Genomic DNA, 17713 nt, shown 5'->3' with positions numbered 1-17713 from the left:
AAGCCATTATCAATGAAGTGCAGATATTACGAGTCACCATGGCAACCGTGGAAAAAAAGAGGTCTGCATATTTTTCGCCAGCTGAACTTGACGTGCTGCTGCAGAGTTACAGTGAATATGAGCACATATTCCAGAAGAAAAGCAACACCGCTGCATCTGCAAAACAGAGACAGTTAGCGTGGGAAAACATAGCTGCTCAAGTTAATGCGTAAGTTTGCATTTAAATCATTGTTATAAAATATTGACTGTAATAACTTTTTAAATAGCGTAAGGACTGAAATAAAAAAATGGCGATATTTAGGTGTACTTTTGAAGTGTTATTCCTGGTGTAATTGCATGAAATGCTGCATAGTGTACGGGGGAAAATGCATTTAACGTCGGTAATGTTTAGAGGACTTTTTTGTTAACCTCCCCCTCTTGCAAACGTTGGTCAGTTTAATATTAATGCATGCAATTGTGTTTTTAAAAGTGAGCTTTTGTCTACTGTTGAACCTTTCGCTGCGCGAAGACTTCTCCTTTCTTTTCTCTCGTCTTTCCGACCGACCGTGGTCAGAAGCGCAGGGGAGATTTCCTTCAGGGCCGAAGGGAATTCTCCTTCGGGGTTCACTTCCTGTTGGAAACCCTCAACCTCCAGACCGGATTAAGAATGACTCCAAAACAGTTATTCTGGGAATGACACCTTCTCTTTATTTAACTAAGTGCTCCGTCCTCCGAACACACAGTATATACCACGCACACACCTCCGCTCCGTGCTCACCCCCCCCCCATCTGCACCTGCACTCGCACCCCGCTCAGCACACACACACTGCAACACTACCCTTGTATTGATCGAGTGGAATAGGTTTATATGGGATTAAGAAAGTAAGCAGTGCTAGCAAATTGTGTTTCCAAAAATTAATTGTTACATTAATCTAATTCAATGTCCCTGATTTCATTTTCATGTAGATGCAATCCTGCAGGAATTAAAAGATAATGGCAGCAGCTAAAAATGAAGTATAAAAACATAATTCAATCAGGTCAAATTTGAGCATGTGATGGATGTAGGCTTTGTTGACAATATTTGACATATGAAACATCTACATAGCAATACCTAATGTTGTTTTCATTGTATATATGTAATTGACTGCAACGAAAAACGGTAACGCTCAAACAAAAACGTATGGGGAAATGACAAAATATTGAGTCTTCTCAAAATCCTCGTACGAGGTAAATATAATACTCTACGAATTAATGCAGCCTCCTGGTCTATTGGGTCCTCCAAAAAAGGACAAGCCATTCTTGTCACTTAGACCGTCTCTGTGTGACGGAAATGTGGGCAATGAAGGTTAAAGCGAAAAATACCACTTCGTCTTTAAAAAGGGGAGGGGACCGGCAGAAACCTTGAGTTTAGAGAATAAAACCTGCTCCCGACCAGGTTAGGTTCACAGCATAAGTAACCATGGACACTGACTCCGAGTATAAGTTACCTCTCTTTCAGAAACGGGTTTGACTTACTCTGCTTTCTCTGGTTTAACAAACCTCCCATTCTGAAACGGAAAACCCAGGGTTTCCCTGATTTAAGGGTTAACGCACTCAGAGTTTACACTTAACCTCCTTTCTGAAACAGGCCCCTGGTGTGTGACGTATGTTTCTGTTTTTGCTCCAATATCACCTGTCAATCATCACAAAAATATCAGGAGAAAGGGGCGGGAGCAAGGCCCCAACCTGAGCGAACACAGCTGGAAACTAAGTACTGAACTGACCGCAAACCGCAAATGACTACAAAACAATGCATTATGGGAAATTTCTTTTGACAGTTTTTGTAGTCGAGTGATCAATTAAAATAATTTAAAATACCTATTGATTAGAAAAGGCTACATTCATTACAAAACATTCAAATAAATATAAAAGATATGACAACACAGATCATACTGAGGGGGAGAGGCAGATTAAAACTAAATTGAATGTTAAAGACAACTCCAACTTCCTGTTCTCCTTCAGTGTCTCTGCAGCTTCGCCTCCGTTTCACCCCCCCCCCCCCTGCGGATCCAGGCGAGCCGCTGGTTCATCTTAAAGACGTCCATCATTGCATTTTCCCCACGTATTTTCAGTGTGTCTAAGACTACATCGTGTTGTCGCGCGCACGTGTTTAATGCTAAAGCCCCTTTAGCTTTCACGCATGTAGGTGTGGGACATTTATACGCCGCGCGCGTAACCGTAACCATAACCTCAGCCCTCCTCCGGGTCTGTGCGGCCCAAAGAAAGGATCAGCACTGACTGCATGGATTTAGATACATTCTAAAAAGTAAAGTAAGGAACTCCTTAATGTTGTCCGGGAGGGGGCTGACAGGTTACCTGAATTAAATGTTCTCCTGCTTTCAAGCCCGGTCAATGTCCCGCCCCCAAGAGTCATATACTCCACTGTGATTGGTTGGTTCTTCAGCTCCGCGCACAAAACTGAAAAGGTGTCATTCATACAAACTGGCGGGCCGCATTAACATTAAACTTTCATATTAAGGCGGGGGCCGCAAAATATCATCTTGGGGGCTGCAAATAGCCCGCGGGCCGCGAGTTTGAGACCCCTGCTCTATACCATGCACTGTAAACCCGAATAGTCCAATGAGCTCAAAAGTTTTATAATCACTGAACTCAAAAGTAACAAACAAGTTGAGTCAGCTTAAAACCTATAAGCCGATTCATCTTTTGCCACAGTTATATCTTTATTGGACTGAAACATTTTGAGTAAATGAAACCTTGGAGTCAAAACTTATGAGTAATGAGACGTGATGACGTCATAACGTACGCCCATGAACGTGAACTCAGCCACAGAAGTCTTCAAGATGGCGGAGGTCTGATGCGAGTGTCAACTGGCCCAAGTTGATAACGCACATACGTCTAGGTAAGTCGTATTATTTTATTTTTTATTATATTTTATGACTTTCGCCTCTGTATTATATATTTGTTGCTTCTTTTGATGTTCCTTCTAGTATATCCTTTGTATTCATGACGTGCTCCACGAGTTTGTGTATGTATCTTCGAATAATATTTGTTCTGAATTAAAAACAATTATGTATGTTTTGCAGTATCATGTCATCAGAGAATTATTGCTTGTGGTTAAAAGAAGTTGTTGGGGCAAAGTTTCAAGTTTTACGTTTACCGAGTTGGTTGGCGCACATTTTAAATTATCTAACCGTTACTACTAGCTAACCGTTACTACTAGCTAACCGCTAGCTAGCCCTGGCAGAGCGGCTGCCACAGCCACATATACGACTCGGTGGGAGTTGCCTTTTTTTTCTACTACATTTTACAGGCTCTGTGATTTGGTAATCGTTATGTTTTTCTGTAACTTGTATTTCACGTAGTAACCTAATAAATGCAAATGTGGGCTAAGCTAGCTGCCTTACGCTAACTTGTTCTCGTATCTTATTTTTAGTGAACCGGCGGTGCGTTTGAAAAATAAGAGCGGAGGTAAGTTTGGATTGTAATTAACATGGCTGCAATATTTAAGACACGGGCAGCTCTCAGTCCAATGAATCCTCCTGGAGAACATTTGACCTTATTGACAAATTAAATTAATTATGAATAAGTAAAAATGTCCAACCTACCTTAAGTTAATGTTATGTAGCAGTTATAACTTTGTCCTGAATTGGGCTCGAGTTAAAGTACTAAATGTATGATATAGTTTGCTTAAGACTCAAAAAACGGTATTTTGGCCCCTGGTTTGGTTGTGATTTGTGTTTCACAATGTCAAATATTTTAATATAACAGTTTTGTCTCTTCCTAAAACATCCATAAAATATTAATATGCATCCTAGATTACATATTGTGGACAGAGTATTGAGGCTATTGTAAAATGCAGCAGTTTTTCCAAGCTACCAGTAGCTTGAAAAAGCTTTAAATTGTGTTTAACATTTTAATTTTTTTTTTTTTTTGTAGATGTGAGCTGAGTTTCATCGCATCACAAATGTCAACCTGCGAAAACAGTTTTATTTTGACCTGGACAGACAGACACCACGGATGCTCATCTTGTTGAGACAGAAGGCAGCACGAACCGGAAGGCTCTATGCGACATTCTGCACCTCTATGATAAACAGGTGAGGTGTAACTGCATGGTATAATCCAGATTATGCATTAGTATAGCTAAAAGAAGGGGCTGACTTGGATCGGTTCATATTAATCACTGAGCGTTTCTAATTCAGTGAATGACTGTAAATGTTTGCTTCACTGGAGAAAAAAAACATCAACGTTGATCCCAATGCATTTGTAAATATGAATGTAATGTCATCTTATGTTTGGTGTATTTTTGAAATAACTGTACAATTTTAAGATAATTAAAAAGACTAAATGAACTGATCTGAGCCAGACCAAAGGGTGCAGTCATTTGAAATATGTTTGCCATATTAATTTGTATTTGTGTCTGTTCAGCAAGAACAGACTGCTGATGTTAATGGTACTCCTGTCCTGTACTGGCTTCCCATATACAAACGTGAGGAGGACCCACAGTTCTTCAAAGTTTGGAATGTAGGTACTTTATGATGGATAATGTTTTATTCACTAAATAGTACCAGTGACAGTGTGCTGGTTAATACTCCAGCTGTGTGGGTAATATAACTTAACCAGAAAGTCATGCCAAAGCAATGTTGTGAGGTAAAGCACATAGTCTCCTAAAATATTGCACTTCAGCTCATCTGTGCTCCTGTACCTGACCGTGGACCTCGCCTCTGACTCGTCTGGGGCCCACAGCCGTCCCCTATTTCATCTGGATGACGCCAATCTGCTGGACTTTAAAAATGCAGTTGTTGAACTAGAAAATGTAATTCTTTAAGAGTTCTGGAACATCGCCTGTCCGTCCTGGGGGAGGAGTCTTTTTTTATTTATTTTTTTAAAGGAGTTTTCCTTACTGTGTAAGAGGGATCTAATGGCAGGGATGCCCAGTTTAGTTTAGTCTGTTTAGTTTAGCCAATACCTAATGTATTATGATTTCATGTTCTTGTACAATTGCCGGTATGAAGCCCATGGAGACGACTTTTGTTGTGACATAGGACTATAACTAAATAAAATTGAACTGAATCTTTGCTCTTAAGTTGCATTGGCAAGAACGGGATTCTTTCCAGCAGGTTGTGTCATTGTTATGGAGACGTTCTGTGCTGTAGTTGAAAAACTGCCCAATAACAAAGACACAACCTGGTGGAGAGTTACGAGTGCTAACTGTGAGAGCATGACATCAGGAAAGAGTTCCAGAGGGTGAATAGTAGGTAAGAAGCTGGGTCGGATGGAATTCCTGGACGTGTCCTGAAAGGTGCTGACCATCCAGCACAAGCTGAGAGTTATGTTGGTAAAACTGGTTAGGTGGAGGGAGGGGTGAATAAATGTGATCCTGTTTTCAGATTGTCATGTTACAAAAGCTTTTGTTTATTTTTTTGTGGACAGTGCCTTATGGAATGATGAGGACTCTTACAAGTAGTCTTATTTTGATTTCATTTGATTTTGTATTATATAAGCTCTGTTCTTCCAGATCCTTTTCAAGCAATAAATCAATCTCTACATGACTTTAGTTAAAGATCACTGTATTGAATTAAGCAAATGTGATTTAAGTGACGTTTTTGTTTTATTTTCTGTCGTTTTAATCAATGCATTTCATCATTTCTGTAATGAGTTTGATAAATGTTTAAATTATTTATTGCTTTGACTACAATGCTTGAAATTATTAATTTAAATCAACTTTAATAATTTTCCTGATGTGTAATTTCTGACCTTCTCTTAAAATGTCAATTTCAGGTTGTAGTTTTTGCATAAAGTTTTTTTCCCTCAAACGATCAATTCTTTCTTTAATACTACACTGTTTTTATTTTCCTTTGCAGATTAAAGAGTCACCAGAGGCAGACATCAGCAGCACTTCTGTTGGCATTCTGACCGTCAGCAACAACAATACAAGTTCAGTTCATTTCTGTCCGCTCAGTACAGCAGTTGTGGTGGAAGATGAGCTTGTGGTAGGCGACATTCCTAAATGGGTATTTTTTTGAGCGCTAATGTTTGTAGGGAAAGGGCAGCCTAAGAAAATACAGTTTTATGTGGGAAAAGTGTAATAAAAAAAGGCTAATAAACAATTTTTGCTTTTCTTGAAATGTAAGAATGCTCTTTTTTATAAAGTTGTATGAGGAAATGGTGTAAAAAAGATTAGTGCTCATTTTTTGCTTTTCTTGAAGACTGATTTTTTTTTTTTTTTTTATGGCTTGTGCACTTTTCTTAACACAAATTGTGCAGTGTTTTACATTTTCTAGTACCACAAGTTGTTCAAATGTACTTGTGTAAGGTGGTTTAAAAATAAACTTGCAATTACAATTCTGCCCCAGTTTTTCTTTTGTAAGAATGGTCCTGACTAAGAAGGATAAAAAAGGCTTAGTTTAGACTTCAAATGATTAATTTTGAGTTGAGATATATTAAAGTTTTTTAGTTCATTGACTAATGTATTAAGGTTCAATAAAAACAAAATATTCTAGTTTAGTAAAGTAAGAATCTTTAAGTTAAATAAAAAGTTATTGTTTACTTTTAGTTAATTTATTTTATTTTATTCCTAACTTAAAAATTATTATGTAATCTGTTTCCTCAAAAATTTTGAGTTCACTGAACTTATTCGGGTTTACAGCGTGCTGTTGTACCGTCCACTTGGACCAAACAGTCTTTTTTTAAAGGACGACTTTCATCCACTATGCAGCTGTCTAATCTGATCATAGTTGGTGATTTAATAATATATTAATGATGACTCCGACCTCTTTGCCAGAGGCTTTAGCAGTATCATGGACTCTTTTAATTTTATTAAGCATGTGTCTGGGTCCACACATGTTAAAGGTGGCACATTTGACCTTGTTTTTACCTTAGTTGTGCATATTGTCTCTATTTTTGCAGAGGACATTTTTATTTCTGATCATCATTGTATTTTTTTAACTTATCTTTCTCTATGTTGCTCTTGCTTGCATGCAGAGAAGTTAGCTCTCGCATGCTTAATTCCTCCTCGGCTGAGGCCTTTTCTAGCACTTTTAATCTGGTCTTCTCTCCGTGCAATAATGTTAATACCTTATTATGCATTTTAAATAGTTATTGTCTTTCCCATTAAAACTAGACTGCTACTTCACCAATCTCATTTCCAAATGCAGAGGTAATCCTAAGGTGCTATTCAACACCATTAGTGATATTGTGGTGCCCAGTCCACCTGCCGTTCCCACTCATTCACATGATGATTGTGAAACGTTTTTTTCATTTTTTATTAAACAAGTCAGATTTGTGAGAAGCTGTCTGTGTGACACTGCTGGTCTTGTTTCTGTTCCTAGTCTACCTCGGCTCGTGGTTTTAGACATGTTCTCACCTGTTTCTCTCCCTGAGCTAATCAGATTAGTCAGCACAATAAAGTCATCATCTTGCTCTCTCGAAGTGCTGCCAACTTCTCTGCTCAAAGATGTCTTCCAGTCCATCTGTGTTACTGCTACTGGTCTTGACCGCAGCCTCTGAAACTGTTGACCATTACGTCCTCTTGGACAGGCAAAAAAACTGGGTTGGGGTGTCCGGATCTGCTCTAAATTGGTTCTCCTCTTATCTGACTGGTAGATCTTTTTCTGTTGCACTTTCCAAGATTGGGTCTTCCACTGTATTCCTCACTTCTGGTGTGCCACAAAGCTCAGTTTTGGGACCTTTATTGTTCATTTTATATCTGCTGCCTTTGCAGCATATTTTACATTCTTTTAATTATATTTCTTATCATTTTTATGCTGATGATATTCAGCTTTTTGTGTCTTTTAAACCCCTGGATTTTTTTAAAATACAGATTTTACACAGGTGTCTGGATTCAGTCAAGAGTTGGATGAATGATAATTTTCTCCACCTAAATGAAGCCAAAACCGAGGTAGTAGTCTCTCCTCAGGGTGACTCTAGACCCGATTTTATCCCTTGATTCTCACGTCTCACTTGTACGCTCTTGTTTTTAGCATCTAAACAATATTGCAAAACTGAGTCCAATTGTGTCGCATTCTGAGATGGAGAGGCTCATCCACGCTTTTATATCATCTCGTCTTGATTACTGCAACTCCATCTCCACATGTTTAAGCAAAAAATCTTTAGAACTGCTCCAGGTTGTCCAGAACGTCACCCCGTTTCTAATCCAGTGGCACTGGCTCCCCATCAGCTACAGAGTGCATTTTAAAATCCTGGTTTTAACATACACAGCTCTTAATAGCCAATCACCGTTCTATATAAAAGGCCTTTTGCAGCCGTACAGCCCCAGCAGGTCCCTGAGGTCATGTGACCAGGGTCTGCTGGTTGTTCAGAGAACCCGGTTACAGACTAAAGGTGACAGAGCCTTTGCTGCAGTGGCTCCGTCCCTCTGGAACTCCATTCCTCTCAGCCTCAGGTCTGCAGACTCTGTGTTTTCTTTTAAAAAGCAGCTAAAAACCAATTTTTTTTACATTTCTTTTTTATAATTCTTTTTTTATATTCTGTGTTTTACCGTGAAGCACTTTGGGATTTTTATCTTGAAAGGTGCTATACAAATAAAGTTCATTATTTTTTGTTAGTTTATTAAGTAAACATTTACCCCAACCTTTTGTTAAATCGTCAAGCTCAATATAAATGTTAAAAATGTTTTTTATTTCCTTTAATTATAAAATTGATTTGACGTGTTAAAATTATTTTTTGTACAAACCTTTTAAGCAAAGATGAATTTCAGTGTAAAGCTAAAGTTAACTCTTTCCACATATTTATAATTAAGGAAGGTCTTTTAATTTTCTTTTTGAGTGTTTTCTTCACGATGGAGTTTCTTCCTGGAAACCTGCATTTTTCTTAAAGATTTGCCAGACTTTATATGTTCTGGTTTTTCATCAACACCATAACTCAAGGAGTCATGGATAAAACTCTGAACTTCACACTGTGCAATGGGTAAGTGCCCATGCAATGGGAACCTCTGTGTTAAGAAACTGAAAGACATTTTGAAACTTTTCTGGAGCATCTACAGCAGCGGTCCCCAACTCCTGGGCCCCGGCGTAGTGCCGGACCCTGGGACTGTTGGTACTGGGCTGCATGGAAAAAAACCCAACCTATATTTTTCCTGTTGTACTTCTAATCTGATTGTAAAGGAAGTTTTATTTGGAAAAACGACTGGATTCTCTCCACCACATTTGACTCATTCTTGACACTCAGTAACATGTCCAAAATCCATCCGCTGCTTTCTTTAACCCTTGTGCTATCCTAGGCACTTTACCATTGGGAGTTGGGTCATCTAGACCCACTAGACAGTGCGCTGAACCTTTTTTCTTCAATGATTTGTGATCTTCACTGGTGTCCATGGATTACATGAAATCTTTCCACCTTTATCCACCTTTGTCATGGTAGGGAGAACACGTCAATGCAAGGGTGGGGTCATCTAAGATAGCACAAAGGTTAAGGAGCTCCAACCGCTAAACTGAAACCTCCAAGCGAGCAAAGTTAACAGAAAACAAACGTATTTGGAAAGTTTCTTTAGGCAGGAAAGAATCAGTAAGGAAATAGAAAGAAAGCCTTTGATTTCAAAATAATCTGAATAAAATGAAGGTTCTAGATGAGTTTCAACACTTCAACTCCAATGCTGGGGGTCTTTGAATTATCTTAACTCTTCAGAGTTTTCCATTTAACAAAATTTCTAAAATGGAGAAAAGCAGTCTTGCACTGATATGCAAGTTTTCACAGTAGTGAGATTTTAATGTGATTAAAGTAAACCACCTGATTCTGATGCAGAGAAATCAGCTCGGCTTTGCATTTCAGCACAACGCTGTTTTTCTCAGGTTGAGAATCTGTCAGAATCTCGGAGATTGCACAGTCCAAAAGGGCAACTTTTTGGTTCTTACAAAATAAAGTACAAACATTTTCTTTTCAATTTTAAGCAGTACCTGTTATTTTATTCTTTGTTTTCACTGAAGTGTTGACATACTTTACGTTTTTCTTCTTTAACAGTTCTCACATATGGTAGAATTAAAGATGACAATTTCAGACCCCATCATGCTATAAAATACACAGGAAGTCCTTTGTTGCAAGAGAGTAGGACTGTGGGGAGAGGATTCAGCCTCCAGTCGGAACCCCGACCCTACCACATATCCCTTCTCTTTTATTGAAGCTCCCTCCTCCTCACCAGCTGTCTCTTCTTGGTTCAGGTGGATTGTTTTTCAAGAGGCCAGTTGTGTGTCTGTGTGAGTGTGTCACTGGGTTCCCCCTTTCAGGTTGTGATGGGCTTTACAGATTGGGGTGGTGATCAGTGGTGGGAAATAGAGAGAGGGAAGGAAACAAGAGGAGAACAGCCACAACTGGAAATTTGATCAAGTTTACCGGAGGAAGTTTTAATGAAAAAGTCAGTCTTTTCTTTTTGTTTCCTATTTCCTTTTGTTGTCTCAGATTGCTGCTTCCATGATTACATCCATTTATTTAACTCCTCACTGTCTCTCACTGTGATGCCAGATGTGGACATCTTTTCTGCAAATGCTGAAACCTTTGAACAGTTTGTCCTGGTAGATTTACATATTCTTACCCTCATAGCCTCATACATCAATGTTTATGTTTCTTTAATCAAGGGGATGTTCATAATATGATAGATGGGCAGAGAGGTGATGACACCTCAGCTCAATTCACAGAGTTTCAAAAACAGTCAGTCACAAAGTCAGGATTTGCACAACAACACACCTAGGGAAAATTCTGAGTGACTGGCCTACAATACATATTTTTGGACTGTGAGAAGAAAGTGGAGTTCCCGGAGAAAACCCATGAGGAGAACGTAAACTCCACACAGTACTGACCCAGCTGTGGCCTTCTTACTGTGAGGTGAGTGCTCACTGTCCACCGTGCAGCCCAATGTTATTGGTGTTCAGCTTTTTTTGAAAACATTTTCCCGAAATCCTGTAAAAATAAATGTAAGCTAAACTATCAGCTTCCTTCTTTGTTCTGAAGCTTAAAAGGCTAAAAGGATATTCAGAATTTAATCCAAAGGAACTTTCAGTAGTTTTTGTCAATGCTTGAGCCCCGGTGTTTAATAGTAGTAGTAGTAGTAACCTTTTTATTTTGGACAATTGAAAACAAGTGTAAAATAACAAAATGAGACAAAAACAAGAAGTGTTTAATAAGTGTTTAATAAGTTCTATTCTCACTTCACTAAAAGAAAAATATGAGTTAAATATGCTGCCGACATAAAGCAAGTTTTACAAAAACCAAGAGGCTGATTTGAGTGGGCTTCTTGGGAATTGTGTGTGTGCTCTCCACTAGTTGGGTGCACAGACAAGAATCTAGTGGCTGATTCTGACCTGGACTGTTTGAAGAATACTGTAATAAAATTTACTCAAATTAAAAAAAAAACTAAAGTGGAACATTTTTAAAGCTTGCACATTAACGACTAGCTTTAAATGTTTAGATTTGTTTACATTTTTGACACCGTTTTATTAGTACTACACATATCTGTACTAATATGTCTGTCAAACCAGTGCATTTAGAGCACATACACACATTCTCTTATAATTTTGCTTAACAATCTTATCTGTCACGTTTCATAACGTTTAACAGAAGTGTGTGACCAGAAACTGCTCCCTTCCCAAAGCTAGTAGTAGTAGGTGATGAAAATAAGTGTTTACATTTATCATCTCAAGCTTAATGGTTTGTTTGACTGCACTTTCTTTAGAACAGGATTTTGAGCTCGTTTGACCCTGAAGTGACCCTTTCAGCTCCAACCTTTATTTATACTTCTTTTATGATGAGCTATAGACCTGAGAGCATCCTGTTACTGTGATGAAACAATGCTGTCTGCCCACAGAGGACAGTTTCATTTATGCCACGAGACAGACACACAGTAATTCTGTGTGTGTGAACTGTGAAAATAAAGGAAGTTGAACGTAACTATTCCAAACCCTCCTATCAGAGAAAGTGGATCTCTCAGTGTGGTTCTCAGATGATCATAGCTGTTTTAACATGTGTGGTACAAATGACCTGCCCTGAAAAACAAATGACTGTGATCCACCATTACTCTCTGCCCACAGTGCATGGCGGCAGGCCATATATATATATATATATATATATATATATATATATATATATATATATATATATATATATATATATATATATATATATATATATATATATATATATATATATATATATATATATATATATATATATATATATATATATATATATACATATATATATATATATATAACATTCAGCTTACAATTGCTTTTCTAAGTATTTCTTCAATTGAATCTTGGTGAATCAGGAGCAGATGGAAAAAAAATGCCGTTTGAAAAAGCTTGTAGTTGTTACCTACAAAATAGAATCAGCGGGCCACAAGCTCTCTGCTCTGCTCCATTCTGATGAGTCCACCTGCAGACAAATAGATCCATTCATCATGGAGAGGAGCCAGTTCAGGTGGCTCAGACATCTGGCTTGGATGCCTCCTGGACACTTGGCCTAGGAACAACTCGGGACCCCCCCCAGGGTAGCTGGAGGCAGAAACAAAGTCTAGGGTCCATGTATCTTTGCCTAAACTGCTGCTGCCACCACCACCTGGTCCCAGAGATATATACTGTATATGCATATAGAAAATAATACCAGAATATGTCTATTCTCCTTGATGTCAACTACAACATTTAAGTGAAGTACCATCTGAAAGTCTTCTGGATACAATGATGGAGGCTTTGAGAGCAATTCCTACCACAACAATTACTGAAACCAATGAACTGGTTTACACGTCAGCAGCAGTGATCCTTGAGATGCTTGGCTATACGAGCAACCACAGGAGAAAACAATTCCCACTGTGGATAGTTGGACAAGTTAGACAAGTGAGTCATCTGACAGAGGCCCTGAGAGGTGAATTCAAAAAGCAAGTGCCCATACCTGAAGCTCTGGAAACTGCCAAGCAAAGGCTTCTGGCCTTGACAAGAGAGAAATACCTGGGGAACCAAACACCAACTCCTGTATGAGAGAACAGTCATTGGTGATTGCAGGTCATGATACAACAGCCTTCACAGCCTGGATTGATTAAAAGAAAGCCTATGACTCAATGCCACATACACTGAATGCTTGGAGCTGTACAACATCAACAGGACTCTAAGAGTCTTTATAAGAAACTCAATGAAGCTGTGGAAAACCACCCTTGAAGCCAATGGGAAGCCACTTGCACAAGTGTCCATCAAATGTGGGATATACCAAGGTGATGCTCTGTCCCCACTGCTGTTCTGCATAGGTCTGAACCCCCTCAGCTAAATAATCAACAAGACTGGCTATGGATACCGACTCAGAAATGGGGCTACATGGACAATGTCAATACTGTACACTAAGAGCGAACTAACTTCCTAAACTACACCACCAGGATCTACTGTACTGACATTGGGATGTCATTCGAATGTCATTCGCGCTCGAGAAATTCAGTCGGATGGTGACAAAGAGGTAGTCCTCACAGGAAGGGTCTCACTCCCAGAAAGAACAGCTCCATTACTAGGAAAAGACACTGCTCTTTATTTTAACAAAATATAAAACCAATACAATCAACATACAAAGATCACCCTCTGATCATCATACTCTAAGATCACTGCTAACTGAAGATGAAAGTCAAACTCTGGCAGAAATGTTGTCAGTCAGAAATTACTTTGAAGTTAGCCAGTCATTTCAGAAGAATGTTGTTGTTCACCTGGACGTGCAGGGTGGTAGGTTGCCACACCTGCTGGTTTGGCAGAGATTTTTATACCAGATGCTTTTCCTGACACAACCCTGTATTTTATCCAGGCACTGGGAGACCCAGACTACAGCCCCATTGTGGCTACATAGTTAGGCGCAAATGGTCTTGCCCAAGCCGGATGAAGCTCATTGCGTGCTCTGTGTCAGTGCTGCACTTAACCAACTGAGCCACTTTATTTGAGAAGAATATTAGCAACATTCAGGGACGTCCAGTTAAAAGCAGCTTTCTCTGTTTTTTTTTGCAAGACTTGTTTATTATTATTTAGACAAAACAACCTAAAATTTAAAAAAATTTATTAGCTGTAATGGCCGTTCTCGTCTTCTGGACCTTTGGGTTGTCTTGTACAAATTCTCACAGCAGTTATTCTGAGCTAGAGAAATATATTGTTCCACCAATGAAAATATAGCCACAATTATAGTACTTTTAAATTGTTATAGATTGATGCTGAATATTTTATGGCCAAAATCCTCGACATTTTCCATATACTATAGAAACCACACACTATGATGATGACGATGATATATTTTAACTCAAAAAAAGTTTTGTCCTGAATTGAGAGGGAGAAAAAATATGCATCATATTTGTGGTGTAATACTTTAGAGTGTCTGACCCTACAGTGACCCTCCATTCTCTGGGGTTGATTTATGTCTTGTTTATGTAAAGGTACAATCCTCAGTCTATCCTGTTACTACTCTGAACAATGCAGTTTGTCTTCAGGGATTAGTTTCATTTTACTCTATGTGCTTGCCTTATGTGTCTGTCTGAGTAAATTCATTGGGAAACATGGATCTGTGTGAAATTTTATATTGCATAAAATGATCCAAATCCAGTAGATTGTGATGAAATGCCTTTGTTTATCAGAAAGGTTGATAGCGTTTTTTTAGACTCTGCTTTTCGTGTAACCTGAAAAGGACTGTGCTCTCTGCAAACGGTCACATACAGTTTGTGTGTGTGTGTGTATGTGTGTGTGTGTTGTCAGTGGTGGTGGGGTGGGGTCTAAAGGGATGTGCAGGGTGGTTGGTTGAGTTCTATGTCAGAGACTCATTGATGAAGATAGATTTCATTTAGCTTGATAGTAACTCAACTCTAACCTTGTAACAGTCATGATACAGCAATTAAGGGTGTGTTCAGACTGGAAAGTTCATTTGGTCTGGACGGAGTGCACTAATTTTGGTTTAGATTGAGTCCTGAACCTTGTGTTCGGTCTGCCTTTCACCCAGACATTTCTGTTTTGAACCAAAGCTTGTAAACAGAACCATGTGACCAGAGATTTCTTCAGTTCTTGGCTAGGAATTATAAGGGTGGGGCAACAAAAGCAAGACTAATGGAAGTCCTGTGCTTTACAATCCTTGTTAGGGCAGTTCACTTATTCAAACTGTATATTTCGCGGAACAATTTTGAATGTCCGTATCAATGTCAGGCTCAACACTTTTAAGTAGCACCGTTGTACGGCGGAGTGATGCTGCAAGGCGGTTACTGAGGAGACAACAGCTGTGACGTTATGCTGATTAGTGTTTAAGACATTTAGATTGTCAGGAAAACAGTAAGAAGCAATGTGTGTCATGTTCAAAGTTGTTTGAACGAGCCTGCATTCATCTGACCAAATTTCAATGAGTTGCTGTGTCTCATTGATTCACCATGTTTCTCTACAGCTCATCGGTTGCTATCTTTCTAATCTGTTTACATCCTGTAATGCTCGGCTACGGTGGCCGTTTTGGTCCAGTTGTACTGCTCCGAGCACAGAACCTATGCAGACTGAGGAAATTTACAGCAAACTTGTTGTGGTTCTGTTGAGCATGCCTCCTCCTGGGGCACACCTGCCTGCCATCACAGACTCTATTGATTCCTGAGGAGGACCTCCAGCCAGCACCAGATTATTGTTCACAGTGTGGTAACAGCCCTAAGCTTCTGAACAGGTCCTTGCACCAAAGAGTTACTGAACTATCTTTTGCAATTCTTTCCCTGTGTTCTGCCTGCCTGCCTACCAGTCTGCCTGCCAAGTCTTAATAAATCACTTCACTCCTACCAGTTTGTGTCCGCACCTGGATTCAGCTATCCACTACCTTCTCCCAACAGAACCGGAGTTCAGTCCGATTAGAAACAAACTTAGACCACCTCCAATGATGGGTCCGAGTGGTTCCTGGTTCCGGACCAGGGTCTGCTTGAGTGGATTCAGACTGAAAATTCGTCAGCCTAATAGCATATCTGCCTAACTCATTTTTTCAGTTTTTTTTAAAAAGAAGAAAAAACACCTTTTTTTCACCACTCACAGTAGAGTTAGGCCAATATCTCAATTTGGCAAAAATGCGAGTTAGGCAGAAATGCTATTAGGCTGACGATGTGTTAAATCAGTGGAAACAAACTGATTCGCCTTAAGAGTGCCAAATGTGGCCAGTCTGAATACACACTAAGATGGCTTGAATGAGGATTGGATGACACTTGACAAAATTTAAATAAAAAAGAGAAAGTTGATCAACTTTCTCTGCTGACAACTTCAGTCTTCTTTTATGTTGCAAGTTTGTCAAATAAAAGAGAAATGTTGCAGGAATGTTTTTCACTGAACCAAAAAGTTGCATGTTTCTTTATGACAGCTAACAAAATCCGGAATTTTCTCCTGGACATACATGGCTTACATGTGGGCATAAATATGGATACTCTAGGGGACCTTGAGACAGTCAACTCATGTGCATCACAGTTGCAATAAGCCTATTAGGACTGATTAAAAGCAGACATGAAAACTAAGATGTTTTGTTTCAGAAGTCCTCAGCACGGCAGGACTGTGTGTTCCTTTTAGATAGCTGTCCACATAATTTACATGGATACACCCCTTTTTTTGTAAAACACACTTGTACACAAAACCAAAAGGGATTACTCGCTAAAAAGTCAACAGGATTTCAGTGATGTACAAATGACTTTTGTGCTGCAAAAATTCCTCAAACTAAAAGACAGGACCCTGTTAAACCCTAATTAACCAGTACAAAGTATGCTTGTCATTGATAGCTCAACATCTTTATGATTTCTGGAAATTGTCAAAGAATCTGGTTTTAGCTTAACTGTGATTTGAGATATTTTAGGGGACTATGATAAAACAAAATGTGGGTGTATGCAAAAAAAATAAAATACTTTTTGTAAAGAGCATTGCTGGAAATTCAGATAAAAAAACATTTAACAAAGCATTTTACTCAGAATCTAATTGATTGGTGTATTGATTCAGGTAAAAACCTTCTCTAAAGCTAGCATAACAACAAATATAAAGCTCTTCATGTCGTGGTTTTCGAGACTTTGAAACAAACCCAGATGCTGGAACCCAGAAGGAAAACAGGAGAGTTTTATGGCAAGTAGTTTGATTTATTTTTCTTGCAGGTGATTTTCCAAAGGCGGGATCTTCGGTTCGAGGTGCAGGTGAGTAGCAGGAAGACGTGGCGTGGCTGGAGGGCTTCTGTGAAGGCTGCGAGGGCATGAACAGCTGGCGAGGCGAGCGTGGATTAAACGGACCGTTCCGGAGCGAATCCCAGGTAGCACTTGTGGTGATAAAGTCCTGGAAGCGAGGCGTAAAGACATAATTACTAAACAAGAATAATTCTTAGGAATAAACATGAGAGACCTGACAAGCACCATGGAGGAGCAACAAACTGGTGACGAATACTAGCTGTGGATCTCCTTAAGAAGGCAGCAGGGCTGATGAGGTGAGTGGCAACAGCTGGGAATCCTCCGGAGCAGAGCAGAGAGGAGCGGGGCTGACAGAGGCACCATGACACTTCCGTTACTTCTGAGTAACAGCTAAGCAGTAATGGTCTGTGTGCTTCTCATTGAGATTTTTTTTCATCTCTAATGTCTCAGGGGTTATTACCGTACAACCATGTGCATTGGCAGGTGAACAAAGAAAGTTGAGTGAACATTTGATAAAAGCAGCTAACTGTTACTCATTTGTGTCCTTTAATATAAATAGAACTTTATTTAATTTCAGGTTTTCTGACTCCTTTAAACCCAGTTTCCTGT

General features: G+C 39.2%; 1 long non-coding RNA gene across 1 annotated transcript; it reads left to right on the top strand.

Annotated features, from left to right (window-relative positions):
• Positions 1–2660: 2660 nt before the first annotated feature.
• On the top strand, positions 2661–6321 carry LOC110014378. The gene is made up of 5 exons (XR_002874820.1): positions 2661–2878; positions 3413–3447; positions 3916–4073; positions 4405–4500; positions 5841–6321. It is a non-coding gene; the product is annotated as an uncharacterized LOC110014378 (long non-coding RNA).
• The last annotated feature ends 11392 nt before the right edge of the window (positions 6322–17713 follow it).

This window comes from Oryzias latipes, chromosome 15 (genome assembly GCF_002234675.1).
Source record: "Oryzias latipes chromosome 15, ASM223467v1".
In the NCBI taxonomy this organism is placed as follows: domain Eukaryota; kingdom Metazoa; phylum Chordata; class Actinopteri; order Beloniformes; family Adrianichthyidae; genus Oryzias; species Oryzias latipes.
The sequence above is the reverse complement of the archived record's forward strand: the minus strand, read 5'-3'. Positions and strand labels throughout refer to the sequence as shown.